The sequence below is a fragment of the Hippopotamus amphibius genome, chromosome 1 (genome assembly GCF_030028045.1).
Source record: "Hippopotamus amphibius kiboko isolate mHipAmp2 chromosome 1, mHipAmp2.hap2, whole genome shotgun sequence".
Classification (NCBI taxonomy): Eukaryota; Metazoa; Chordata; class Mammalia; order Artiodactyla; family Hippopotamidae; genus Hippopotamus; species Hippopotamus amphibius.
In genome coordinates, this window is record NC_080186.1 from 83,676,808 (window position 1) to 83,691,407 (window position 14,600).

General features: G+C 42.1%; 1 non-coding gene across 1 annotated transcript; it reads left to right on the top strand.

Moving 5' to 3' along the window:
• Positions 1–6,828: 6,828 nt before the first annotated feature.
• TRNAR-CCU (transfer RNA arginine (anticodon CCU)) lies at positions 6,829–6,901 on the top strand. The gene has a single exon. It is a non-coding gene; the product is annotated as a tRNA-Arg (tRNA).
• Positions 6,902–14,600: the final 7,699 nt, after the last annotated feature.

Genomic DNA, 14,600 nt, shown 5'->3' on the forward strand with positions numbered 1-14,600 from the left:
AGACGTTCTGGGAGTGTAGAGGGTTATAGGAGGAATGCTGCTTGATGCTTGCTGTGCCCTGTTTCAGGTTGGGCTCAAGTTCTAAGAGTCCTGTGATGAACTGTGACTTAGAGGCAGTGATTTGGGATGCTTTTGTGAGCTTAACGGTTTGACATGGGATTCTCCCTAAATTGCAAATGTTTGTACCCATTCATCAATCTTGAAAACTTCCTTGGAGCTGTCATTGTACACGGGTAGATTTTCTTTCTGTCCTGCAGTTTTTAGCTTCCTCCGTGATTGTTTTGATTCTCTCACTTCCCTCTCCAACGACTGGCCCAACAATTATTAACACTTTGGGGTAGGGTGCAAGAAAAAAAGGCCATAAAAGGCAACCAGAGGCACTGACTGGATGGGATATGGACTGGATTCTCATCAGTAACATAGGGAAATGGTAGAGCTGGTTGGTCTTCCATCAGAAGGAAGAGAAGAGGAAGAGGAAGGGGAGCAGGGCACAGACATATCATAGAAACCTGCAGGTGAGAGTCAGCTCTTTGACCTGGAGTTAACTAAGAGAAACTGATAAAGATTGTGGTATGCTTTGTTCCAAGAGGCTGCTTAATTGAAATGATGAGGTCTGGCCTGGGACCAGCTGCAGTCTCTTTTTGGCAAATAAGATCCTATGAGGAACCATAGTTAAGCCTGGGATCAAGGAATTGGAACAAGGAAAGGCCTTGATTCCAGCCTCTTACTGTGTTAGCTCATTACAACCTCTGGCACCAATAAAGATCTCTGGAGGGAATATGTATACAAATAAAGTGATTTTATCATTTCCTGGAACAGTGGAGGAGGAAACAAAAACCTGCTACTTTGTAACTCTGTAGGATCATCAAACAAGAACATTTCTCAGGATGATCCATCTGAATGTATGCAACATTTTCTTGAAACCCTCATTTTTCCTGTTTTCCTTTGAGTTTTTTTCATAATTTCATGTTCAATTTTATTGCCTGTTTGTAGATTTTTTCACAGATAATCGTTCCTTGGTAATTGTGTTATGGACTGACATATTATGTCCAGTGTAACGAACACCTCTTGTTTGGGAGACCAAGAATGCCCTTTCCTCCAGCCCCTTCCCTAGGAAACAGTATGCATCTTGTGATGGAGACTGTACACTTAAAACATGTCTCCTATTTCTCCTGGGCACCTTGTGGTCATCAGACCAGAACTGTGTATGAGTGAGAAACAGACTTTTATCACGTTAAACCACAGAGGCTTACGGGCTTATCAATTTCCAGTAGTTATTATTACCCCAACTTACACACCTTTTATTTGCCGGCCTGCTTTCCTCCTCCATTCGTGTAGGCAAAGCCATGTTCTTAAAGCCCACAGGTCATCCAGATCCCCAGATATACTTTATTGATTCAGGGGTGGCCGCATGACTCAAACTGAGCCAACTAGTGTCCTGTCCCTGGATTTTAAAACTGGAACCAAAAAAGTCAGTCAGATCTGCTCCAGCAGTGGAAGATGTAGACGTTAAACTCAGGACCATGAAGAGTAAAGGTGAGAGAAAACCAAGACAAAGTCAGACCGAGGGAGAGAGGGAGAGGGAGAGGGAGAGGAGGACAGTGGAGAGGGAGGGAGAGAAACACTTTGAGTTTGTGAGCCCTCTTGACCTTTTACCCATCTCACATCTCTACCCTTTCTATGATTTTGATGTGACATTCTCTAACGTCTTTCCAATAAATGCCCATTTTTTGCCTAAGCTAGTTTGAGTTGATTTCTGCAATTTGTGACTAAAAGAATAGTGGCTAATACATGTCATAGGAGGTTATTTACTGAATTGTAATAAAATGTTGAAGTCCATCATAATAGATGCCCCAAAAATCAATCTCCAGTGACTACTTAAATACCTAATATGACAGTCAAGGAAATACAGAAGTAAGAAAATAAAAACAGCAGGTTTTGATATTTAAAAGCTTGCAAACTAGTTTGGGAATTAAGTACGCACTGTATAAACCAATGGCAGACTCCATGGTACAGCTAAGTAGAAAAAGACTACATGAAATTGTTAGATATTCGGTGTAGAGAATACTGACAAAATTAACTGTCTTGAGTAGGGAGAGAAGTCCTGATAGAGTCATTGGGAAATGCTTGAGAAAAAAGGCTTGATTGGAGTATTTCTTTCTTTCCCCCCATCCGTGACACCAATCAATTGATAATGTTTTTAAATAATGGGGGGAAATTTTAGTAAAATCTGATTTAAAAAAAGTTGAAAGTATATAAAAATATTTAAAATGTTTTAACACCAGATAGCAATTTATAGAGCCATGTCTAGGAATACTAATTAGCCAGCAAGAAACCAAACTTCTTTTGCAGCATCCTATTTCTTGCTCTTTAAATTTCCAGAATACTGAACCACTGAGAGTTTCCCTTTCTAGAGGCAATTAGTTTGCCTACTTCCTCTGTTTGGAGGTGCCTTCCCCCCTTAGTTGCTGCTGCAGAAGTAGACCTCAGTAGCCACACCCATAGTACAATGTACAGCTGATTGGACCAGGGATGATCCCCTGACCCAAGCTGAACCAGTCAGATTACTTTTCTATGTATAGTTTAATACAGTGGGGTGTTGAACATTCAAGGCCTGTGGAGTTAAGGCTATTGTTTCCCAGTACCCAACCCATGGGCTCATACTGTCAAAATTATGAGAATAGGCATAAAATAGCAGGCAGAGGGAGCTGATTACCAGAGGAGAATGCGGCAGATGTAGGGGTTGGACGTGAGAGTTCGTGTGGCACTGTTTCTGGCATTATTGTCTGAAATTGGTTTCTGTATTATTCCTTTAAATACTACCACTAAGTGTGCTTGTCATTAGAGCTGCTTAGAGTTGGGGGTCTGCTTCATATAGAGAAATAATTCCTGATCAGGATGTCAACAGACACATTTCCTTCTGGGGCCATGTTTCTCCCACAGGCAGGGTGTTCCATCCTCTGAAGCCCAGCTCAGCAGCCGTCCCCCCTCTGGAGGGTTTAAGCTGTCATTGAAGAGTGTCCAGGTGATAGTGAGAGGGACAGGGACTTTCAGGAGCCCAGAGGCAGAGAAGGGGTGGGCACAGGGATAGGGTAGTGACGACACGGATCAAAGTAGAGGTTTTGCTGTATTGGAGAACAGAGGGAAGAACAACCTGTCAGTGCTTCTGTAGGCAGAGATTTGTGATGTTGGCACCATTTTGTCTGCAGGCAGAGGGCTCACAGCATGCTGGATACCACAGAGAGGCTACTGTAAGTCATCGCAGCCAAGAGACAAGCACAAGTATTCTAGGGATCAGTAATAACCCATGTCTGTAGCACGGCAAGGTTCAGCTCAGGACAGGGGACCACCCAGACGCACCGCAGATGTTTCTGCTAGAATTCAAATAAATCACATATGAAGACACTATACTGCTTCACATCAGGGGTCAGAAGTGTATGTGCAAAATAGTGTAAGCTCTGAGGGGCCGGGAGGAGGGCATTGCTGAGGAGGGCGGTAATGAGGAGTCTTCCTGCTGAGAAGCACCAGAACGCAGTTATTGATTGGAGGTGAAGGCAGTGAATGTAAAGTTGGGGGGTTTTGCAGCTTAATCCGACATCTGTCATTCCTGGAAGGATGAACAATTCAAAGCAAAACCTCGTCCATGTTGATGTGTAAGAAGAGCTGTGGGTTAGGAAAAATGGGGCCCAGGAGGTCAGGACAGGGAGAGCTAAGACAGAGCAAAGGTCATCCTCCTAGTTGCTCATCACACTTGGACCAAGCACGTTGCCCTGTTGAAAGAATTAGGACAGTAATATACTGAAAGCAGCTGATATAATGTTAGGCTCAAAATGGAGATTCAAAAAACTATTAGTTCTCTTCTCTTTTCAAAGAGCAGGGGAAGCTTTGAAAACAGACTCCTGACTCTTAGAGAGGAAAAATGGTTTGGAAAACCACAGATGTGTTGTTCTGGTGTGCAAGAGAAGTTGAATTTTCTCCCTCCCTCGCTCTTTTTTTTTTTTTTTCCCTAAAGGAAGAGAGCAAAGACAGAGTGGCTGCATTATTTTTTCCCCTCAGCTTTTCCAGGGGTGGAGGTGGAGAGAATACCTCGGCCCAGGCTCCCCTCATCTTCATGCACTCCCATGATTTTTGGCAATGTTGCCAGCCCTGCAGTCCGAAATCACCTGCTGGGTGGGGTGTCCAGGCTCTGGAAAGCACGGTTGGTCTCAGGCCCTGTCTCAGGTAAGTAATGGGCACTTTGGGCTGCAATTTCTATTCCTGAATAGGCCTCCTATCTCAGAGTCATGCTTCAACAAACACTCAATTAAAAGGAAAAAACCTCTGGGTGATGGAAGGCACCCTATTACTGAGAAGCAGGGGATGTTTACTGAAGAAAGCGGCTTCTCCCTAGTTACTAGTAGCCTAGCGAAGATTTATGAGGCAGTTTGTCCCACAGCGATCAAACCTGAAATGTGAAGTTTAAACTGGTGCATTTTTTAAATCAACAAAACAAACTAGGTCATGAGAGTTGCTTAGAATTAGAAATTAGGCAAAGCAATAGAGTGTTAAGGCCACGGTTAAGAAGGAGTCTAGGCTTGGGGTGGTTCTGTTAGCAAAATACACTAATTTTAGCACCAGACACCTACAGATGAGAAGTCGATATTATCTTTTATTACATGCCACTCACAGCTCATGACCATGATCTAAAAAAATACATTTTCTCTTTGGAATACAGAAGTACGCAGAATTTATTCACGTGGGCTGACTCTGAGAGTTTTGGCATCAGAGGGCAACCCTGTCTGATGGATACCACTCAAATGGCAATATTGTTTGAAGAAGTGTAATTAGAGAGATGACAATTTAAAGGCTGTAAAAAGTTACAGGCAAAGTGAGTGTAATATTCCATACTAATTTCTGACATGTTATCCTACATGGTAGTGAATTGTAACTTGCCAATTCAGTTTTCCAGAGATTGAGTATCTGAAAGGAAAGGGAGCAGGGAATCTGGTTTTCAAGTGCATTAGAAACACCACAGCCAACTCTTTCCTCCCCCTGGAGGACTCCTTGTGGTAAATGAGAGCTTTGGTATCAAAGACTCCGGCATGTTAACAAATCACAGTCATTTTTCCCACATATGTTACTTGGAAAAAAAGCCCCCGTCTCCCCGACCAGGATTTTGTGAATAGGGGCGTTAAAGCAGTCCTCTGTTCTCAGCCCCAGCGAGGCTCTCCAGGCTGTTACTGGTCGCTGTGCGTGTCAGTGGACGAGAGACTGCTCTTCACTGCTCTGTCTTAAGAAATCCATCATTGCCTGTGGTCTTAATGGTTAAGAAATTACAAAAATTTGTTCAGTAACTTAAAAATTCTCAACATGTTTTCTCATCGGCCAAAACTAGAACAAGATAATGCCTGGTAAATGACCCACCCGTGGCTGTGCTAAGACTAGGGGGCCCAGACACACCATGCCTTTAAAGCAAGCAGGTCACACAGCAGGGCTGTTTCTGGGGTGCAGCCTGGGAGACTAAGGGGAGGCGTCACAGAGGAGTTGAACACAGCACAACCTTCTGTGAGCAAAGAGCATGGATACCAAAGGTGAAATTGCCAATTGAAAATAGTCTTCTCAGAAGGCCCGGATGTGGGGGCACAGCTGAGAAGTTAAGTCAGGAATAGAGAATCCATCATGCTCCCTCCTTTCTCTCTCTTCTCTTCCACTGATCTTCTTGGATCACCACATGGATCAAAGGTGCTGGGTTCCAGGGATAAAATGGGGAACAATAGACACCCACATTTTGCCTTTGGGGCCTTATAGGCTAGTGGGGAAGAGAGATAAACCCATGTAAATGCACACAAATAAAATCATTCTAAATTATGATAAAGTGATATATGAAAAACAAAGTTCTGAGTTAGGGGATAGTATGATGGTAGACTACCTTTCATAGGGTGGACATTATATGCTTTTGAAGAGACTGGCATATAAATAGAGACCTTGCTTGTTCAGGAGAAGGGAGGATTGCAGAGTTTTCAGGGGGAAAAAGATTGGTGAAGTGTCGAAAGAAGGCAGTGTAGTTGGAGGAAGTACGCCGCTGGAATAATAAAACAAAATGGAGCCAAACTTTGTGTGGGGACAGATGGTTTCTAGGCTTATCTCGGTGATCAGTCATTTTGTAATGTATTTAAATGTTGAATCACTATAGTGTTCATCTGAAACCAGTAATATTGTACATCGACTGTACTTCAGTTAAAAAAAGAAAAGGAAAAAAAAGAAAACCCAGGCATGGTGACAAATTCCCTCTTGGTCACTCACTTATTATCATGGTATCTTTCAGGCCTCCTAGGCCTCCTTTAGAAAACACTTTTAAGGAACCTGGCTTCTTTAAATTACAAGTGACAGAAAACCAACCCACCTAATATGGTCAGGAAAGGGGACTACTGAACTGTGAGTGAGTCGGGGTGCAGCTGACCCCACGGGTGGCCGGAACCTGGGAGTAAAGGGCACTGAGGCTCACTTTCTTCTTCTGTCATGTGGGTCTCCTTCATTTTCCTCAGGCAGTCAGGCTTTTCTCACAGATGCCCTGGGACAGGGTTTCCAACAGTGGCCTGGTATGCATCTTCCCAAATTTGCCACCAGAGGGTAAGGGGATTTTTCCTTAGTTACATTTTGACTCATCCTTGGTGAAGGCTCTGCTTTCCTTGGCTCAGGTCATATTCCTGCCTAAGGAGACAGGGTCCATGGGAGGCAGAGTGGGAGAAAGGGCAGATCCCCTACAAGTGTGAGATGTGTGTAAGAAAGAATAATCTCGGTGTGCAAGTGTGCAAGTATCTAAGTGTATTTCAAGAATATATGGGGACTTCCTTGGTGGTCCAGTGGGTAAGACTCCACACTCCTAATGCAGGGGGCCTAGGTTCGATCCCTGGTCAGGGAACTAGATCCTGCATGCCGCAACTAAGAAGTATGCATGCTGCAACTAAGAGCCCACATGCTGCAACTAAAAGATACCACATGCCACAACTGAAGATCCTGTGTGCCTCAGCTAAGGACCAGGTGCAGCCTAAATAAATAAATAAATAAATAAATAAATAAATAAATAAATATTAAAAAAAAAAGAATGTGTGAGTGTGTGTATGAGTGTGAGCATGTGGGAGTGTTTGTGTGTATGTATATGGATGTGTGCGAGAGTATGTGTAGTGAGTCTGTGTGTGAATGTGTGTGTGTGAGATTGTGTATATGCATGGGAACACGTGCATGTGTGAATTTTAAGTGTGTACATGTGAGTGTTATGGGTGGAAATGTGCCCCCGCACAAATCCATATTTTGAATTCCTAACCCCCAGTACATCAGCGTGTGACCTTATTTGGAGATAGGGTCTTTACAGCGGTGATCAAGTTAAAATGAGGTCATCTGGGTGGACCTCCATCCAGTATGACTGGTGTCCTTATCAAAAGGGAAAATTTGACACAGATACACTCATGGAAGGGAGACCATGTGAAGAGACACAGGAAGAAGCTGGCCATCTACAAGCTAAGGAGAGAGGCCTAGAGCAGATCCTTCCCTCACAGCCCTCAGAAAGAAACAACCCTGCGACACCTTGATTTCAGAGTTCAAGCTTCCAGAACTGTGAGACAGTACCATTCCATCTGTGGTACTCTGTTATGGCAGCCCTAGCCAACTAATATACTGAGCGTGTGTGTGACTATGGGCATCTGAGTGTCAGTGTGTGCATTGACTGGGATGTGGCTCTAGTCACAAATCAAAAGGTGTCCACAGAGCTTCTTCCTTTTCTTTGTTTATTTGATCCCACTCACATTTCAAGGCCCGTCACAAATCGCCCCTCTCCTTGACATCTTTCACAGGTTCTCAGTACTCCAGGAGCAGTTCCTGCTGCCACCAGTTAATTGTGTGATTCACAGTAACCTGAGGCAAAGAAACTTCCTCAAATTTCCTTAAATCCCTGGTATTTGTCATACAGCCTAGCACATAGTAGGTACTCAAATAATGCTCATTTTGTTTACTTAAGCTTCCATTTGAAATTTTTGCTTTAAAATTAAACAAATATAGAGAAGTATACAAAACTTTATTGCCCAATGTCTTATCACAAAGTGAACACTGTGTAACTACTGCAAAGAGAAAAAAGACAGTATTGCCAGCATTCAGAAGGCCCCTCACCCTCTGCATGTCTCCTTCTAGTATTTTATCTTCCATTTCCCTCAAGGGTAACCATTCCCCTCAAGGGTAACCAGTCCCCTGATTTTTATGATAATCCTTTCATCGGTTTTCTTTATAATTTAACTACCTAAGCTTGCATCCCTAAATATTACAGTTTAGTTCGCATGACCAATAATGAAAAAGCTGTTCAACCTCATCAGTAGAAGCAAATGCAAATGAAAACATGACATCATAACACTAAATACACAGCAGAATGATAAAAATTAATATGACTGGTAGTGGTGACAAGGATGTTAAAAATAGGAAATTGTAAACACTGCTGAGAATACCTAAAGGCTTGGGAAATGTTTGTCATTTTTTTTCAAGGTGAACTTCTGTAGGCCCTATGACCTCACAATTCCCAATAGAAGTGTGTGTGCATGTGCACCGATGACACGCACGTGAATATTCATGGCGGCACAGTTGGTAATAATGATGTGATGGGAAAATGCATTGTGCTTTTTGTTTGCCACAACCCGATGACCAGTTAGGTTAAGCACCTCCTCACGGTTAGTAGTCAATGATGGCAGTGGATTCTTTGTTTGTTTGTTTTTTTTTAATTTTTTTGGAGTAGAGTTGATTTACAATGTTGTGTTAGTTTCAGGTGTACAGCAAAGTGAATCAGTTATACATATACATATATCCACTCTTTTTTTTTTTAAAGGTTCTTTTCTCATATAGGCCATTATAGGGTATTGAGTAGAGTTCCCTGTGCTATACAGTAGGTTCTTATTAGTTATCTGTTTTATATATAGTATGTGTATATGTCAACCCCAATCTCCCAATTTACCCCTCCCCCGCTTATCCCCTGGTAACCACAAGTTTGTTTTCTACATTTGTGACTCTACTTCTGCTTTGTAAATAAGTTCATTTGTATCCTTTTTCTTAGATTCCACATAAAAGCGATATTATATGATATTTGCCTTTCTGTGTCTGACTTACTTCACTCAGTATGATGATCTCTAGGTCCATCCATGTTGCTGCAAATGGCATTATTTTGTTCTTTTTATGGCTGAGTAATATTTCATTGTATATATGTACCACATCTTTTTTATCCATTCCTCTGTTGATGGGCATTTAGGTTGCTTCCATGTCCTGGTTATTGTAAATGGTGCTAAAATGAACATTGGGGTGCATGTATCTTCGAATTATGGTTTTCTCAGGTATGTGTCCAGGAGTGGGATTGCTGGGACACTGTAAAACTCTTAGAGGGAAACATAGGTAGAACACTCTTTCACATAAATTGCAGCAAGATCTTTTTTGATCCATCTCCTAGAGTAGTGAAAATAAAAACAAAAATAAACAAATGGTATCTAATTAAACTTAAAAGCTTTTGTACAGCAAAGGAAACCATAAACAAAACAAAAAGACAGCTCTCAGAATGGGAGAAAATATTTGCAAATAAAGCAAACAACAAGGGATTAATCTCCAAAATATATAAACAGCTCCTGCAGCTCTATATCAAAAAACAAATAACCCAATCAAAAAAATGGGCAGAAGATCTAAATAGATATTGCTCCAAAGAAGTCATACAGATGGCCAAAAAGCACATGAAAAGATGCTCAACAACGCTAATTATTAGAGAAATGCAGATCAAAACTACAATGAGGTATACCTCACACTGGTCAGGATGGCCATCTTAAAAAAATCTACAAACAGTAAATGCTGGAGAGGGTGTGGAGAAAACGGGAACCCTCCTGCACTGTTGGTGGAAATGTAAATTGGTGCAGCCAATGTGAAAAATAGTATGGAGTTCCTTAAAAAACTAAAAATAGAGCTACCTTATGACCCAGGAATCTTTGATTGTTTTGCAGTGCATCTGCAGAGATTGCTGTTGGACATCCAAGTGGAGATGTCATGTAGGGAGTTGGATATACGTATACGAAGTTTATGGGAGAAGTCCGAGGACAGAGTTATAAATTTGGGGCCATCAACACATAAACAGTATCAAAAGCAATGGATTAAGATATGAGTGTTGAGAGAGAAGAGGTCTGAGGACTGAGTCCTGGATGGAGTGAAGAATCCAGTAAGTGGATTAGAAGTAGTTGTGAGGTAAGAAGAAAACCAGAAACGTGATAGTCCAAGAAAAAAAAGTGTTCCACGAACGAGGAAGAGGTAAGTTATCAAATGATGCTGGAAAGCGAAATTAGATGATGACTAAGAAAAGACTTAAATTTGGAAATTCAGAAGGCCTTTAGAGACCTTGAAAGGAACAGTTTTAGTGATATGGAGGGGACTTAACCTGAATGGAAGGGGTTCTAGAAAGAATAGGGAGTGAGAAATTGGTTACAGAGAGCATGGACGCTTGAATAGTTTTGTTGTGAATGGGAGCCCAGAAATGGAAGAGGGGGAAGATGTGGGGGACAACATGTTGGAATTCCTGGTTACTGTTGAGGACATAGTTGATTTTAAATGAGATTAGTCAGAAGGATTGAGTGTTTTTCTCTAGCATTTAGTGTTGATTTGAGTATAGGCACAGAGTAGCTGAACTTAACCAGTATTGCAGTTTTATGAGCTGAGTGCATGGTGGGAGAGGTGAGCGGGAGCTGAGAGTGTACATGAGGAAGTGATTTTAGAAATGGAGTTTAAGCTGGGGGAGGGGAGAAGTGAGCATCTGACCGACAGGCAGTACAAGAGTGGTAAGACCGATGATTTGGATATCCTGGAGGGGCCAAGCATTGTTGGAGTTGAGGTAAAAGAAAAGCTAAAAAGCTCATGGGTTATAATTAGAGGGATACTTGAAACTGAAAATTTGAAGGAATGAAATGATTGGTGATGAAAAGAGAGAGGGTTTGATTATGAAAGTAAGTGGCTGAGGTAGGATATAGGATAATGTCAGTGGCAGGTGAAAAGATCAAGGGTCTGACAGATCTATGTGGCCACTGAATCCGCCAAAAATTATTACGGAAATACAAGTGGAGAGAAAATGAGTAAGAGACAAATCCTTTCATTTAATGAGAGCAGCTGACAGAGAGGAAAGATCATTACAAGGAGAAGTATGGGCGGTATAGCTGAAGCTTGTGGGGCAGAATCAGAGTACCGGTCTGGAAGTGGCACAGAAATGAAGAGACCGACACCTTCCTTCAGGACGAATGGTATTAGAGAACAAACATCCTCCACTTGGGAGAGCTGCAGCAGAAGCAGTGCCTCAAGGATCTGCTTGAGATTTCAGTTGGATTGAGAACTTAGTGTAATCAGAGAAGTTGAGTAGAAGCTGTTTTTTACTCCTGACAGAACATGAGTTCCAGAGGACCCAGGGGAAGGGTTTGGAGGGTGGTGAGGGGAAGGGAGGTTGGGTAGATTGGGGGATAAAGAAAACTCTGTGAGGTTGGGTAGGTGACAGGGATGAAAGGCATTGAAATTGGTCCCTAAGTATTCTAAGGAAAGGACAGGGAAATAATAATTTTAAGCAGAGTCTCCTTGAACTGGTCTCTGTCAGTGAGCGGTGGTCTGAGAGGAGATATTGAGTGAACATGAGCGTGAATGTCCCACCGAGGGCATCAGTGTCCCATGAGGACTCCCTTCAGTTCTGCTGTAAGTGGGTCCAAGCACGGGGAGAGGAATTTTTATCAGGGGCCCTTCAGTTATGCTACTGAGATGTCAAGGCTGGGGGCGGGACCAATCTTGCCAGTATGAAGTGATCTCTTATAGGCACAATTATGGAGAAATAAGACCATTTAGGTAAAGAAGGCTCTGGGTCAGCATACTTAACTGATTTTTGTTTGCTGATCTCAGAAGAAAATACTGGGACAAGATCTGCTGGAAAAAGATTTGTTTAAATCATAAGCAGATGAAAATGCTTGGATACTTAAAGAATATTCTCATTCTTGATGTTTTTAGCAGCTTATATTTAACCAGCTATAATTCTTCTTAAGCACCATTTTGTTCAGTCTTTTGAAACTGAAGATTAGTCTTTCAATGAGAAATCTGCATTTCATTGTAAAGATGGAACACAATGCCTTCGGCTCACTTATTCTGTGGAGGAGCAAGCTTATTTTGGTAATATATCTTTAGCATATTGTAAAAACAGTGATTGTAGCAAATTTATTTCAGGCAAGGCAGACTGAGACATGCACATGTATGGCTCAAGGGGCATGAAAGATATAGCCTCCATTTCCCATACTTCAAGTGATGAAAAATTCAGAGGTGACGTCAGTTATCTTTGATTTCAAATTGGGTGTCGGTGATAAAAGAACCAGTGAGGGGGAAAAAAAGTAATTTCAAAATGAGAGATTATTGTAATTAGAGTCAGCAGCAGATCTCTGTGCTATGAAGATGTTTCTTTACTTCCTGCTTCCTTTGGGAAAATACAAAATCTTAAGAATTTTCGCATCAGGTCAGACCAGTTGTCATTTCTGCCTCAGATTCTAAATATTATACCTTAGTAGAAATTGTAAGGAAAAAGCTTCAAGTTCTCTCCATGGCCTCAGCCTCATTTCCAGACAGTTTTCTGGCAAGAAGCATCCGTAATTACATCCACCCTCAGCCATCTAGCCCTGATCATTTGACCATCATTGTGGCTTTTGAATCTATTCTCGTTTGTAGCTTCCTGCTACCATTGTTCTAACTCAGACCCTCAATGTCTTTCAGCTGGAAGGGTGAGTAAGATGATATCAGTATGGGTCCATTAAGGGAAGGCTCTTTTGAGGGGGTGGGGTTTGAATTAGGTATTAAAGAATAGTTAGAATTTTGAAGGGTGTTCTGTGTGGTGAGGATGATTTGAGTGAAGGACTCATGTTGAGGAAGCATAGGGCCCTTTTGGACGGTACTGGGCTGAGCAGTTGACCAGAATTCTCCATTAAGGAAGATGAGATGGAAAAGTCGGATTAGGGCCTGATTTAGCAGCATCCCGATCACCCAGTGAGGGAGACTAGGCTCTATTTGGAGAGTTGAGAACTAATTCCTTTGTTTATTTAATTTATGATTTTTTAATTTTAATTTTTATTTTTTTATCTAGTTTTTAAATTCCTTTCTTTCTTTCTTGGCTGCATTGGGTCTTCATTGCTGCATGCGGACTTTCTCTAGCTGCGGAGAGTGGGAGCTACTCTGTTGTGGTGCACAGGCTTCTCAATGCAGTGGCTTCTCTTGTTGCAGAGCACCTCTAGGTGCATGGGCTTCAGTAGTTGTGACACACAGTCTCGATAGTTGTGGCTCGCGGGCTCTAGAGCACAGGCTCAGTAGTTGGTGGCACACGCACAGGCTTAGTTGCTCCATGGCATGTGGGATCTTCCTGGCCCAGGGATTGAACCCGTGTCCCCTGCATTGGCAGGCGGGTTCTTAACCACTGTGCCATCAGGGAAGCCTTATTTATTGTTTTTTCAAATTTATTTATTTTTATTTATTGGCTGCACTGGGTCTTCTTTACTGTGCATGGGCTTTCTGTAGTTGTGGAGAGCCGGGGCTACTCTTCGTTGCCGTGTACGGACTTCTCATTGAAGTGGCTTCTCTTGTTGCAGAGCATGGGCTTTAGGTGCGTGGGCTTCAGTAGTTGCAGAGCATGTGCTCATTATTAGTTGTGGCTCGCGGGTTCTAGAGCACAGGCTCAGTAGTTGTGGCACAGGGGCTTAGTTGCTCTGCAGCATGTGGGATCTTCCCGAACCAGGGATGGAACCCGTGTCCTCTGCATTGGCAGGCAGATTCTTAACCACTGTGCTACCAGGGAAGCCCCTGTTCTTTTATTTTTGGTTAAAAGGAGCTAATTTTCAGTTCCCTGATGTCTTAGATCACCCCAAAGAAGAAATTGGGCAGGGGTTATAGAGGATGGTAGTTACAGTAAAAATCTCTCCTGGAAGAGAAACCTGCACATTGCAGTGGTGAGGAGAGGGGACAACAGTGACAAAATCTGCCACGGAGACCCACCGCTAATATGGCTCCTAATCAGTGCCAGTGGGAAGACATTTAGAAGTCAACTGAACACTCCCTCTCTATGCCATCAGCAGGACTTTGGAATATTTTTTTGTTATAATAAACTTTTTGTTGTAATTGTAATTGCTGTAGAAGGATCTGGCCTGAGGACTCAATTCTGCTGCAATAAAATGTCATAATTTTTAAAAGCTCAAGTCTGATAGAAGCCTAAGTGGAAATGCAGGCTCTAACAGAAGTTCTAATTTTGCCTAGAAATAGGACAGCAAAGCAATCTCTACAAAAAAGACTTTATGCTAATGAAGGAGATTGTTTCACAAGGTGAAGATGGCCAGTGGCACATTCAAAATGCTATAATTTAAAAGTCTATCATCCACTTTACTGTTTCCTGTGTTGTGCCTAGTACAAATCCTGGCAGAAAATAGGTGCTCAAGGAACGTCTCTTGAATGAATGAATATGAAATGTTATGGGCTCAGGAAGTGCTACTTATAATATTCCCTTGGTTTAAAATTGTTTTTTTTTTATTGTTGTGTACTAGGATTATCCATAGAAAAAA